Source organism: Ranitomeya imitator, chromosome 4 (assembly GCF_032444005.1).
Source record: "Ranitomeya imitator isolate aRanImi1 chromosome 4, aRanImi1.pri, whole genome shotgun sequence".
Classification (NCBI taxonomy): domain Eukaryota; kingdom Metazoa; phylum Chordata; class Amphibia; order Anura; family Dendrobatidae; genus Ranitomeya; species Ranitomeya imitator.
In genome coordinates, this window is record NC_091285.1 from 390,464,732 (window position 1) to 390,478,454 (window position 13,723).

Below are 13,723 nucleotides of genomic sequence, written 5' to 3' on the forward strand. Positions count from 1 at the left end.
TAGTCTTAGTGTGGAGGGAGCAGGAGAAATTGCCGCACACACAGCAGGGGAGCAGCTGTAGTTACTGATTTTCAATAACAGAGGAGCAACTGTTGACTGTGCAGATGGCACTTCTGAGCAGCAACTGGTGGTGTTGGAGCCCAGAGTCAATGCTCGAAGCAGAGTGTAGGCCGAGGCCTAATTGGAGCAAGTTTAATATCTGTTGTAGTCTTAGTGTGGAGGGAGCAGGAGAAATTGCCACACACATAACAGTGGAGCAGCTGGCGTTAATGAACCCCAATAACAGAAGAGCAACTGTTGACTGTGCAGACGACACTTCCGAGCAGCAACTGGCGGTGTTACAGCCCAGGGAATCCAGGAGAAGCAGCGTGTAGGCTGAGGCCTAATTTGAGGCAGTTTAATATCTGTTGTAGTGTGAGTGTGGATGGAGCAGGAGCAATTGCCGGATACACAGCTGGGGATCAGCTGACGTTACTGAAACCCAATAACATGGCAGCAAGTGTTGACTGTGCTAATGGCACTTCCGAGCAGCAACTGGCGGTGTTCAGCCCAGGGTCAATCAGGGTGTAGGCCGAGGCCTAATTGGAGCAAGTTTAATATGTATCTGATGTAATGTGAATGTGGAGGGAGCAGGAGACATTGCCGAAAACACAGCGGGGGAGCAGCTGACGTTACTTAACCCCACTAACACAGGAGCTAGTGTTTATTTCTGTGCAGACGGCACTTCCAAGCAGCAACTGGCGGTGTTGGAGCCCAGGGTCAATCAGGGTGTAGGCCAAGTCCTAATTGGAGCAAGTTTAATATCTGATGTGATGTGAATGTGGAGGGAGCAGGAGACATTGCCGGACGCACAGCATGGGAGCAGCTGATGTTACTGAACCCCACTAGCACAGGCGCTAGTGTTTATCTCTGTGCAGACGGCACTTCAAAGCAGCAACTGGCGGTGTTGGAGCCCATGGTCAATCAGGGTGTAGGCCAAGTCCTAATTGGAGCAAGTTTAATATCTGATGTGATGTGAATGTGGAGGGAGCAGGAGACATTGCCGGACGCACAGCATGGGAGCAGCTGATGTTACTGAACCCCACTAGCACAGGCACTAGTGTTTATCTCTGTGCAGACGGCACTTCAAAGCAGCAACTGGCGGTGTTGGAGCCCAGGGTCAATCAGGGTGTAGGCCGAGGCCTAATTGTAGCAAGTTTAATATCCGATGCGATGTGAATGTGGAGGGAGCAGGAGACATTGCCGGACACACAGCATGGGAGCAGCTGACGTTACTGAACCCCACTAATACTAGGAGCTAGTGTTTTTCTCTGTGCAGATGGCACTTCCGAGCAGCAACTGGCAGTGTTGAAGCCCAGGGTCAATCAGGGTGTAGGCCAAGGCCTAATTGGAGCAAGTTTAATATCTGATGTACTGTGAATGTGGACGGAGCAGGAGAAATTGCCGTATACACAGCTGGGGATCAGCTTACGTTACTGAAACCCAATAACACTGGGTCATGTGTTGACTGTGCAGACGGCACTTCTGAGCAGCAACTGGTGGTGTAGGAGCCCAGGGATTACAGTTCAGGTGGTAGAAACATGAACACAACAGGAGACCTGGATACTGTTGCCAACCAGTTATTTAATCTGGAAGAGGAGTGGCAAATTAACCAGGGATTCAAGCTTCAGGAGGCTAATTTGCATATTCCAGGTGCCTTCTGGGAGAAGCGAAGTCTCCCTAAGCTAGAAGATCGTTGGATACAGCCGGGACCAGCTGCTTCGAAAGCATCACCAAACCGCGCGCCGTAAGGACATTATTGCAAGAGAGCTTGGCTGAGTAGATTACACAAGAAGGAAAACACACAGCAAGTCAGCAGGATCTAGGAGCAACATGGCAGATGTGACAACCTACATGGTGAGCTGCAGCATGTGCTACATGTTCACAGATCGACCAGAAGAAGAATCCAATTTCACCTGTCAGAAGTGTAGACTAGTGGCCCTTTTAGAAGAAAAGGTGCGGGGTCTGGAAGAAAGAATAGCAACTTTGAAACTCATCAAAGAGAATGAAGACTTTCTAGACAGAACAGAAGCATCTCTACTGGTCACAGAAGGTGCAAAAAGTGTCAGAGAACCTCCAAAAGCAGATGAGTGGAAGCATGTGACCAAAAGAAGCAAGAAGACCATGGAGAAATCACCAACCACACAACTGAAGAACCGATATCAAATCTTTGTAGAGGATGAAGATGGCACACCTAAGAATGAAGCAATACCAGCAAGCAAAAAAGAAAAGGGCACACAGCAACAAGTGACAGCAAAAAGTACAGCCAAGAAGCAACGAAGAGTGGTGGTGGTGGGAGACTCACTACTGAGAGGCACCGAAGCACCCATCTGCAGACCGGACATAACTGCAAGAGAAGTATGCTGCCTTCCAGGTGCGATGATCAAGGATGTGACCGATAGGATACCAAAGCTCTTCAGCTCCAAGGACGTCCACCCATTTCTTCTGATACATGTTGGCACCAATGACACGGCAAGGAAGGACCTACCGACAATCTGCAAGGACTTTGAAGAGTTGGGGAAGAAAGTAAAGGAACTGGATGCACAGGTAGTTTTTTCTTCTATCCTTCCAGTAGACGGGCATGGCACCAGGAGATGGAACAGGATCCTTGATGCAAACAACTGGCTAAGACGATGGTGCAGACAACAAGGATTTGGATTCCTGGACCACGGTGTGAATTACTGGTATGATGGACTCCTCGCCAGAGACGGACTACACCTCAACAAACCTGGGAAACACACATTCGCCAGAAGACTCGCTACACTCATCAGGAGGGCGTTAAACTAGAAGAAGAGGGGACGGGAAGAAAAACATTAGACTCGAACAAAGACGACCCAGGAAAACATACTCAGAAGGGAGGTAAGAACATTTCTAAAACAATCCACAGTGAGGAGATTGGAACAAAACAAAATCCTCTAAACTGCATGCTCGCAAACGCCAGAAGCCTGACAAACAAGATGGAAGAACTAGAAGCAGAAATATCTACAGGTAACTTTGACATAGTGGGAATAACCGAGACATGGTTAGATGAAAGCTATGACTGGGCAGTTAACTTACAGGGTTACAGTCTGTTTAGAAAGGATCGTAAAAATCGGAGAGGAGGAGGGGTTTGTCTCTATGTAAAGTCTTGTCTAAAGTCCACTTTAAGGGAGGATATTAGCGAAGGGAATGAGGATGTCGAGTCCATATGGGTTGAAATTCTTGGAGGGAAAAATGGTAACAAAATTCTCATTGGGGTCTGTTACAAACCCCCAAATATAACAGAAAGCATGGAAAGTCTACTTCTAAAGCAGATAGATGAAGCTGCAACCCATAATGAGGTCCTGGTTATGGGGGACTTTAACTACCCGGATATTAACTGGGAAACAGAAACCTGTGAAACCCATAAAGGCAACAGGTTTCTGCTAATAACCAAGAAAAATTATCTTTCACAATTGGTGCAGAATCCAACCAGAGGAGCAGCACTTTTAGACCTAATACTATCTAATAGACCTGACAGAATAACAAATCTGCAGGTGGTTGGGCATTTAGGAAATAGCGACCACAATATTGTGCAGTATCACCTGTCTTTCATTAGGGGGACTTGTCAGGGAGTCACAAAAACATTGAACTTTAGGAAGGCAAAGTTTGAACAGCTTAGAGATGCCCTTAATCTGGTAGACTGGGACAATATCCTCAGAAATGAGAATACAGATAATAAATGGGAAATGTTTAAGAACATCCTAAATAGGCAGTGTAAGCGGTTTATACCTTGTGGGAATAAAAGGACTAGAAATAGGAAAAACCCAATGTGGCTAAACAAAGAAGTAAGACAGGCAATTAACAGTAAAAAGAAAGCATTTGCACTACTAAAGCAGGATGGCACCATTGAAGCTCTAAAAAACTATAGGGAGAAAAATACTTTATCTAAAAAACTAATTAAAGCTGCCAAAAAGGAAACAGAGAAGCACATTGCTAAGGAGAGTAAAACTAATCCCAAACTGTTCTTCAACTATATCAATAGTAAAAGAATAAAAACTGAAAATGTAGGCCCCTTAAAAAATAGTGAGGAAAGAATGGTTGTAGATGACGAGGAAAAAGCTAACATATTAAACACCTTCTTCTCCACGGTATTCACGGTGGAAAATGAAATGCTAGGTGAAATCCCAAGAAACAATGAAAACCCTATATTAAGGGTCACCAATCTAACCCAAGAAGAGGTGCGAAACCGGCTAAATAAGATTAAAATAGATAAATCTCCGGGTCCGGATGGCATACACCCACGAGTACTAAGAGAACTAAGTAATGTAATAGATAAACCATTATTTCTTATTTTTAGTGACTCTATAGCGACAGGGTCTGTTCCGCAGGACTGGCGCATAGCAAATGTGGTGCCAATATTCAAAAAGGGCTCTAAAAGTGAACCTGGAAATTATAGGCCAGTAAGTCTAACCTCTATTGTTGGTAAAATATTTGAAGGGTTTCTGAGGGATGTTATTCTGGATTATCTCAATGAGAATAACTGTTTAACTCCATATCAGCATGGGTTTATGAGAAATCGCTCCTGTCAAACCAATCTAATCAGTTTTTATGAAGAGGTAAGCTATAGACTGGACCACGGTGAGTCATTGGACGTGGTATATCTCGATTTTTCCAAAGCGTTTGATACCGTGCCGCACAAGAGGTTGGTACACAAAATGAGAATGCTTGGTCTGGGGGAAAATGTGTGTAAATGGGTTAGTAACTGGCTTAGTGATAGAAAGCAGAGGGTGGTTATAAATGGTATAGTCTCTAACTGGGTCGCTGTGACCAGTGGGGTACCGCAGGGGTCAGTATTGGGACCTGTTCTCTTCAACATATTCATTAATGATCTGGTAGAAGGTTTACACAGTAAAATATCGATATTTGCAGATGATACAAAACTATGTAAAGCAGTTAATACAAGAGAAGATAGTATTCTGCTACAGATGGATCTGGATAAGTTGGAAACTTGGGCTGAAAGGTGGCAGATGAGGTTTAACAATGATAAATGTAAGGTTATACACATGGGAAGAGGGAATCAATATCACCATTACACACTGAACGGGAAACCACTGGGTAAATCTGACAGGGAGAAGGACTTGGGGATCCTAGTTAATGATAAACTTACCTGGAGCAGCCAGTGCCAGGCAGCAGCTGCCAAGGCAAACAGGATCATGGGGTGCATTAAAAGAGGTCTGGATACACATGATGAGAGCATTATACTGCCTCTGTACAAATCCCTAGTTAGACCGCACATGGAGTACTGTGTCCAGTTTTGGGCACCGGTGCTCAGGAAGGATATAATGGAACTAGAGAGAGTACAAAGGAGGGCAACAAAATTAATAAAGGGGATGGGAGAACTACAATACCCAGATAGATTAGCGAAATTAGGATTATTTAGTCTAGAAAAAAGACGACTGAGGGGCGATCTAATAACCATGTATAAGTATATAAGGGGACAATACAAATATCTCGCTGAGGATCTGTTTATACCAAGGAAGGTGACGGGCACAAGGGGGCATTCTTTGCGTCTGGAGGAGAGAAGGTTTTTCCACCAACATAGAAGAGGATTCTTTACTGTTAGGGCAGTGAGAATCTGGAATTGCTTGCCTGAGGAGGTGGTGATGGCGACCTCAGTCGAGGGGTTCAAGAGAGGCCTGGATGTCTTCCTGGAGCAGAACAATATTGTATCATACAATTATTAGGTTCTGTAGAAGGACGTAGATCTGGGTACTTATTATGATGGAATATAGGCTGAACTGGATGGACAAATGTCTTTTTTCGGCCTTACTAACTATGTTACTATGTTACTATGTAAATTCCTGCAAGATCCAGGCCTTGTTCATTTTCAGAAAAGTAAGCCGATCAACATTATCAAAGGATAGTCGCATGCAACGGTCTGTTAGTACATCACCTGCGGCAATAAAGACGCATTCCGATAATACACTAGCAGCAGGGCAAGCCAGCACGTCTAATGCATACTGACTAAGCTCTGGCTATGTATCCAGCTTAGAGACCCAAAACTTGAAGGGGGAAGAGCCTTCTGGGAGTACACTGAGAGCGCAAGACATGTAGTCTGTCTCCATCTGACAGAAACGTTGCCTCCTGCTGACTGGAGCGGTCTGTGATGGTGTAGACATTTGTGGTGGGCGCACAAAAGTTGCCACATTTGGGCCAAACTGGTCTTGCCTTGTGCTGAGGCACTGCTTCTGCTCCCTCTTTGTCCAGAGCTTCCTCCACTGCCTCGACGCACTGAGCTGCTTTGTAAAGCACTAGCAGCACTGCTCTCGGTTGGACTGGAGAAGATGATGGAATGCACCAGTGTGTCTTGGTACTCCCACATTTTATGCTCCCAGTTCAATGGTGTTATGAGGCTTTGTAAGCTGTCCCGGTAGTGAGGATCTAGGAGGGTGTACACCCAATAATCAGCCGTGTTGAGAATGTGGGCGATGCGGCGGTCGCTTCTAAGGCACTACAGCATGAAATCAACCATGTGCTGCAGACTGCCAACTGGCAAAGCAACGCTGTCCCCTGCTTGAGGTGTGATCTCTACCTGCTCTGCATCACCCCACCCTCGCTCTATGTACTGACTACTACAGCATTGTGTACCTCCCTCCTCTGGACAGATGTCTTCCTCCTCCATTGACTCCTCCTCATCCTCCTCACAAAGTGTCTCCTGTGTTATGACCTGGTGGTTAGGACAATAATGGACCTGGTGGTTAAGAGCACACGGAATGACATGATAGTTACTAATAATACCGGACAAGCTCTGAGACGTGGGAACTCTGCTGACCGCAATCCCTAATCCTATCACACACACTAGAAATAGCCGTGGATTGCTCCTAACGCTCCCTATGCAACTCGTCACAGCCTAAGGAACTAGCTAGCCCTAAAGATAGAAAAATAAAGCCTACCTTGCCTCAGAGAAATTCCCCAAAGGAAAAGGCAGTCCCCCACATATAATGACTGTGAGTTAAGATGAAAATTACAAACACAGAGATGAAATAGATTTAGCAAAGTGAGGCCCGACTTACTGAACAGACAGAGGATAGGAAAGGTAACTTTGCGGTCAGCACAAAAACTACAAAAAGACCACGCAGAGGGTGCAAAAAGACCCTCCGCACTGACTCACGGTGCGGAGGCGCTACCTCTGCGTCCCAGAGCTTCCAGCAAGCAAGACAAAAATCAAAATAGCAAGCTGGACAGAAAAATAGCAAACAAGAGAAAAACAAGCAGGAACTTAGCTTCTGCTGGGAAGACAGGTCACAAGAACGATCCAGGAGCGAACTAGACCAATACTGTAACATTGACAGGTGGCATGGAGCAAAGATCTAAGTGGAGTTAAATAGAGCAGCCAGCTAACGAATTAACCTCGTCACCTGTGGAAGGAAACTCAGAAGCCGCAGCCCCACTCACAACCAACAGAGGAAGCCCATGGACAGAACCAGCCGAAGTACCATTCACGAACACAGGAGGGAGCTCGACAACAGATTTCACAACAGTACCCCACTTTGAGGAGGGGTCACCGAACCCTCACCAGAGCCCCCAGGCCGACCAGGACAAGCCAAATGAAAGGCACGAACCAGATCGGCAGCATGAACATCAGAGGAAAAGACCCAGGAATTATCTTCCTGACCATAACCCTTCCACTTGACCAGGTACTGGAGTTTCCGTCTCGAAATACGAGAATCCAAAATCTTCTCCACCACATACTCCAACTCCCCCTCAACCAACACCGGTGCAGGAGGATCAACGGATGGAACCACAGGCGCCACGTATCTCCGCAACAACGACCTATGGAATACATTATGGATGGCAAAAGAAGCAGGAAGGGTCAAACGAAACGACACAGGATTGAGAACCTCAGAAATCTTATACGGACCAATGAAACGAGGCTTAAACTTAGGAGAGGAAACCTTCATAGGAACATAACGAGACGACAACCAAACCAAATCCCCAACACGAAGTCGGGGACCCACACAGCGCCGGCGATTAGCGAAACGTTGAGCCTTCTCCTGGGACAATGTCAAATTGTCCACCACATGAGTCCAAATCTGCTGCAACCTATCCACCACAGTATCTACACCAGGACAGTCCGAAGACTCAACCTGCCCTGAAGAGAAACGAGGATGGAAACCAGAATTGCAGAAAAATGGCGAAACCAAAGTAGCCGAGCTGGCCCGATTATTAAGGGCGAACTCAGCCAAAGGCAAAAAGGACACCCAATCATCCTGATCAGCAGAAACAAAGCATCTCAGATATGTTTCCAAAGTCTGATTAGTTCGTTCGGTTTGGCCATTTGTCTGAGGATGGAAAGCCGAGGAAAAAGACAAATCAATGCCCATCCTAGCACAAAAGGATCGCCAAAACCTCGAAACAAACTGGGAACCTCTGTCCGAAACGATGTTCTCCGGAATGCCATGTAAACGAACCACATGCTGGAAAAATAATGGCACCAAATCAGAGGAGAAAGGAAATTTAGACAAGGGTACCAAATGGACCATCTTAGAGAAGCGATCACAAACCACCCAAATGACCGACATCTTTTGAGAGACAGGGAGATCCGAAATAAAATCCATAGAAATATGCATCCAGGGCCTCTTCGGGACCGGCAAGGGCAAAAGCAACCCACTGGCACGAGAACAGCAGGGCTTAGCCCGAGCACAAGTCCCACAGGACTGCACAAAAGAACGCACATCCCGCGACAAAGACGGCCACCAAAAGGATCTAGCCACCAAATCTCTGGTACCAAAGATTCCAGGATGACCAGCCAACACCGAACTATGAACCTCAGAGATAACTCTACTAGTCCATTTATCAGGGACAAACAGTTTCTCCGCTGGGCAACGGTCAGGTCTATCAGCCTGAAATTTTTGCAGCACCCGCCGCAAATCAGGGGAGATGGCAGACAAAATTACCCCCTCTTTGAGAATACCCGCTGGCTCAGGAACACCCGGAGAGTCGGGCACAAAACTCCTTGACAGGGCATCAGCCTTCACATTCTTAGAGCCCGGAAGGTACGAAACCACAAAATCAAAACGGGAGAAAAATAGCGACCAACGAGCCTGTCTAGGATTCAACCGTTTGGCAGACTCGAGATAAGTCAAATTCTTGTAATACGTCAAGACCACCACGCGATGCTTGGCTCCTTCAAGCCAATGACGCCACTCCTCGAATGCCCACTTCATGGCCAACAACTCTCGATTGCCAACATCATAATTGCGCTCAGCAGGCGAAAACTTTCTAGAAAAGAAGGCACATGGTTTCATCACTGAGCCATCAGAACTTCTTTGCGACAAAACAGCCCCTGCTCCAATCTCAGAAGCATCAACCTCGACCTGAAACGGGAGCGAAACATCTGGCTGGCACAACACAGGGGTAGAAGAAAAACGACGCTTCAACTCCTGAAAAGCTTCCACAGCCGCAGAAGACCAATTGACCACATCAGCACCCTTCTTGGTCAAATCAGTCAACGGTTTAGCAACACTAGAAAAATTACTGATGAAGCGACGATAAAAATTAGCAAAGCCCAGGAACTTTTGCAGACTCTTCACAGATGTCGGCTGAGTCCAATCATAAATGGCCTGGACTTTAACAGGGTCCATCTCGATAGTAGAAGGGGAAAAAATGAAACCCAAAAATGAAACCTTCTGAACTCCAAAGAGACACTTTGACCCCTTCACAAACAAAGAATTCGCACGAAGGACCAGGAACACCATTCTGACCTGCTTCACGTGAGACTCCCAATCATCCGAGAAGACCAAAATATCATCCAAATATACAATCAGGAATTTATCCAGGTACTCTCGGAAGATGTCATGCATAAAGGACGGAAATACTGATGGAGCATTGGAAAGCCCGAATGGCATATCCAGGTACTCAAAATGGCCCTCGGGCGTATTAAATGCTGTTTTCCATTCATCGCCCTGTTTAATACGCACAAGATTATATGCACCACGAAGATCTATCTTGGTGAACCAACTAGCCCCCTTAATCTGAGCAAATAAATCAGACAGCAGCGGCAAAGGGTACTGAAATTTGACTGTGATCTTATTAAGAAGGCGGTAATCAATACAAGGTCTCAAAGAACCATCCTTCTTGGCCACAAAAAAGAACCCTGCTCCCAATGCTGACAACGACGGGTGAATATGACCCTTCTCCAAGGATTCCTTTATATAACTCCGCATAGCGGCGTGTTCTGGCACAGATAAATTGAACAGTCGGCCCTTAGGAAACTTACTACCAGGAATCAAATTGATAGCACAATCGCAATCCCTATGAGGATGCACATTATTATTATTATACATTTTTATAGCGCCATTTATTCCATGGCGCTTTACATGTGAATACGGGGCAAATATAGACAAATACATTAAACATGAGCAGATAACAAGGCACACGAGTACATAAGGAGGGAGGACCCTGCCCGCGAGGGCTCACAGTCTGCAGGGGGTGGGTGAGGATACACTAGGAGAGGGAAGAGCTGGCTGTACGGCTGTTCAGTAGGTTGAGGATCACTGCAGGCTGTAGGCTTGTCGGAAGAGATGAGTCTTCAGGTTCTTTTTGAAGGTTTCTATGGTAGGCGCAAGTCTGATGTGTTGGGGTAACATGGCACATGGGCACATGGGCACATGGTCAATTGGGTCCAGTACTGAGGCTTATTCTTGGCTTATTCTTGGCCAAAGGCGTAGCATCAATTCCTCTCAATGGAATAGGATACTGCAAGGGCTCCAAGAAAAAACCACAGCGCCTAGCAAACTCCAAGTCCATCAAATTCAGGGCAGCACCTGAATCCACAAATGCCATAACAGAATAGGATGACAAAGAGCAAATCAGAGTAACGGACAAAAGAAATTTCGACTGTACCGTACCAATGGTGGCAGACCTAGCGAAACGCTTAGTGCGCTTAGGACAATCGGAGATAGCATGAGTGGAATCACCACAGTAAAAACACAGCCCATTCCGACGTCTGTGTTCTTGCCGTTCAGCTCTGGTCAAAGTCCTATCACATTGCATAGGCTCAGGTCTATGCTCAGATAATACTGCCAAATGGTGCACAGCTTTACGCTCACGCAAGCGTCGATCGATCTGAATGGCCAAAGACATAGACTCATTCAGACCAGCAGGCATGGGAAATCCCACCATTACATCCTTAAGGGCTTCAGAGAGACCCTTTCTGAAAATTGCTGCCAGGGCACATTCATTCCACTGAGTGAGTACAGACCACTTCCTAAACTTCTGACAATATATCTCTACCTCATCCTGACCCTGACACAGAGCCAGCAAGATTTTCTCTGCCTGATCCACTGAATTTGGTTCATCATAAAGCAATCCAAGCGCCAGAAAAAACGCATCAACATCACGGAATGCCGGATCTCCTGGCGCAAGGGAAAATGCCCAGTCTTGAGGGTCGCCACGTAACAAAGAAATAATGATTTTCACTTGTTGAACAGGGTCACCTGAGGAGCGAGGTTTCAAAGCAAGAAACAATTTACAATTATTTTTGAAATTCAGAAACTTAGATCTATCCCCAAAAAACAAATCAGGAATTGGAATCCTAGGCTCTAACATCGGATTCTGAACCACAAAATCTTGAATGTTTTGTACCCTTGCAGTGAGATTATTCATACGAGAGAACAGACCTTGAATGTCCATATCTACACCTGTATCCTGAACCACCCAGAGGTAAAGGGGAAAAGAGAGACAAAACACAGTGCAAAGGAAAAAAAATGGTCTCAGAACTTCTCTTATCCCTCTATTGAGATGCATTAATACTTTGGGCCACCTGTACTGTTATGACCTGGTGGTTAGGACAATAATGGACCTGGTGGTTAAGAGCACACGGAATGACCTGATAGTTACTAATAATACCGGACAAGCTCTGAGACGTGGGAACTCTGCTGACCACAATCCCTAATCCTATCACACACACTAGAAATAGCCGTGGATTGCTCCTAACGCTCCCTATGCAACTCGTCACAGCCTAAGGAACTAGCTAGCCCTAAAGATAGAAAAATAAAGCCTACCTTGCCTCAGAGAAATTCCCCAAAGGAAAAGGCAGCCCCCCACATATAATGACTGTGAGTTAAGATGAAAATTACAAACACAGAGATGAAATAGATTTAGCAAAGTGAGGCCCGACTTACTGAACAGACAGAGGATAGGAAAGGTAACTTTGCGGTCAGCACAAAAACTACAAAAAGACCACGCAGAGGGTGCAAAAAGACCCTCCGCACCGACTCACGGTGCGGAGGCGCTACCTCTGCGTCCCAGAGCTTCCAGCAAGCAAGACAAAAATCAAAATAGCAAGCTGGACAGAAAAATAGCAAACAAGAGAAAAACAAGCAGGAACTTAGCTTCTGCTGGGAAGACAGGTCACAAGAACGATCCAGGAGCGAACTAGACCAATACTGGAACATTACCAGGTGGCATGGAGCAAAGATCTAAGTGGAGTTAAATAGAGCAGCCAGCTAACGAATTAACCTCGTCACCTGTGGAAGGAAACTCAGAAGCCGCAGCCCCACTCACAACCACCAGAGGAAGCCCATGGACAGAACCAGCCGAAGTACCATTCACGACCACAGGAGGGAGCTCGACAACAGAATTCACAACACCCCTGCCTAGGCCTTTGTGAGGAACCACATTGCACAGACTGTCAAGAAGCAGATGGCATTTGTGATTCCTCATCCTCCACCTCTTCCACAACCTCATCCCTTAGCACTTGCAGTGTTTTTTGAAGCAGGAAGATAAGGGGGATAGTCATGCTGACTAGTGCATCATCTGCACTCGCCATCCACGTGGAATCATCGAAGGCACGCAAAACCTGGCAGATGTTTTCCATAGTGGCCCACTAAGTGGTTGTGAAGTCTGAACGGCGCGCAGTGCAACTTTTTTGTGCCTGATGCAGCTGGTACTCTATTACTGCTGCCTGCTGCTCACTCAACCACTCCAACATATGTAATGTTGAATTCCACCTGGTGGGTAGGTCACATATGATGCGATGTTCCAGAAGGTGGAATCGGCGCTGCAGAGCTGAAATGCGCGATCTTGCCATGCTGGAAAGCCGCAAGTGAGCGCACTCTTGGCAGACCTTGTGCAGCAGTCCATCAAGATCCGGATAGTCCCTCAAAAAACTCTGCACGACCAAGTTGCGCACATGTGCAAGACATGGGTAGTGAGTGAGGTTGCTTAGGCCCAGAGCTGCCAGATTTTGGCCATTGTCACTCACTACCATGCCTGGCTGGAGATTCGCTGGCACAAACCACACGTCGCTCTCCTGCTTGATGGCCTTCCAGAGCTCCTGCGCTGTGTGAGTTCGATTCCCCAAAGAAATTAATTTCAATACGGCCGGTTGATGTTTGGCCACGGCTGTGCTCATATCGATCATAACAGGTAAGCATTCACGGGTCCATGTGGAGGTAGACTGTGATGGCTCCTGCAGCGTTGATTCAGAGGAACTGGAGTATAAGTCAATGTGTACAGACTGGATTCCTGCACTCCTTGGAGTTGGCAGAACACGTACAGCACCACTCTCAAGATCTGTACCCGGCACTACAACATTTACCCAATGGGCAGTGAGGGAAAGGTATCGTACCTGTCCATGGTGACTGGTCCATGCATCGGTGGTCAGGTGGACCTTGCTACTAACGACGTTCAGTAGTGCATGTTTAATGTTTCCCTCCAC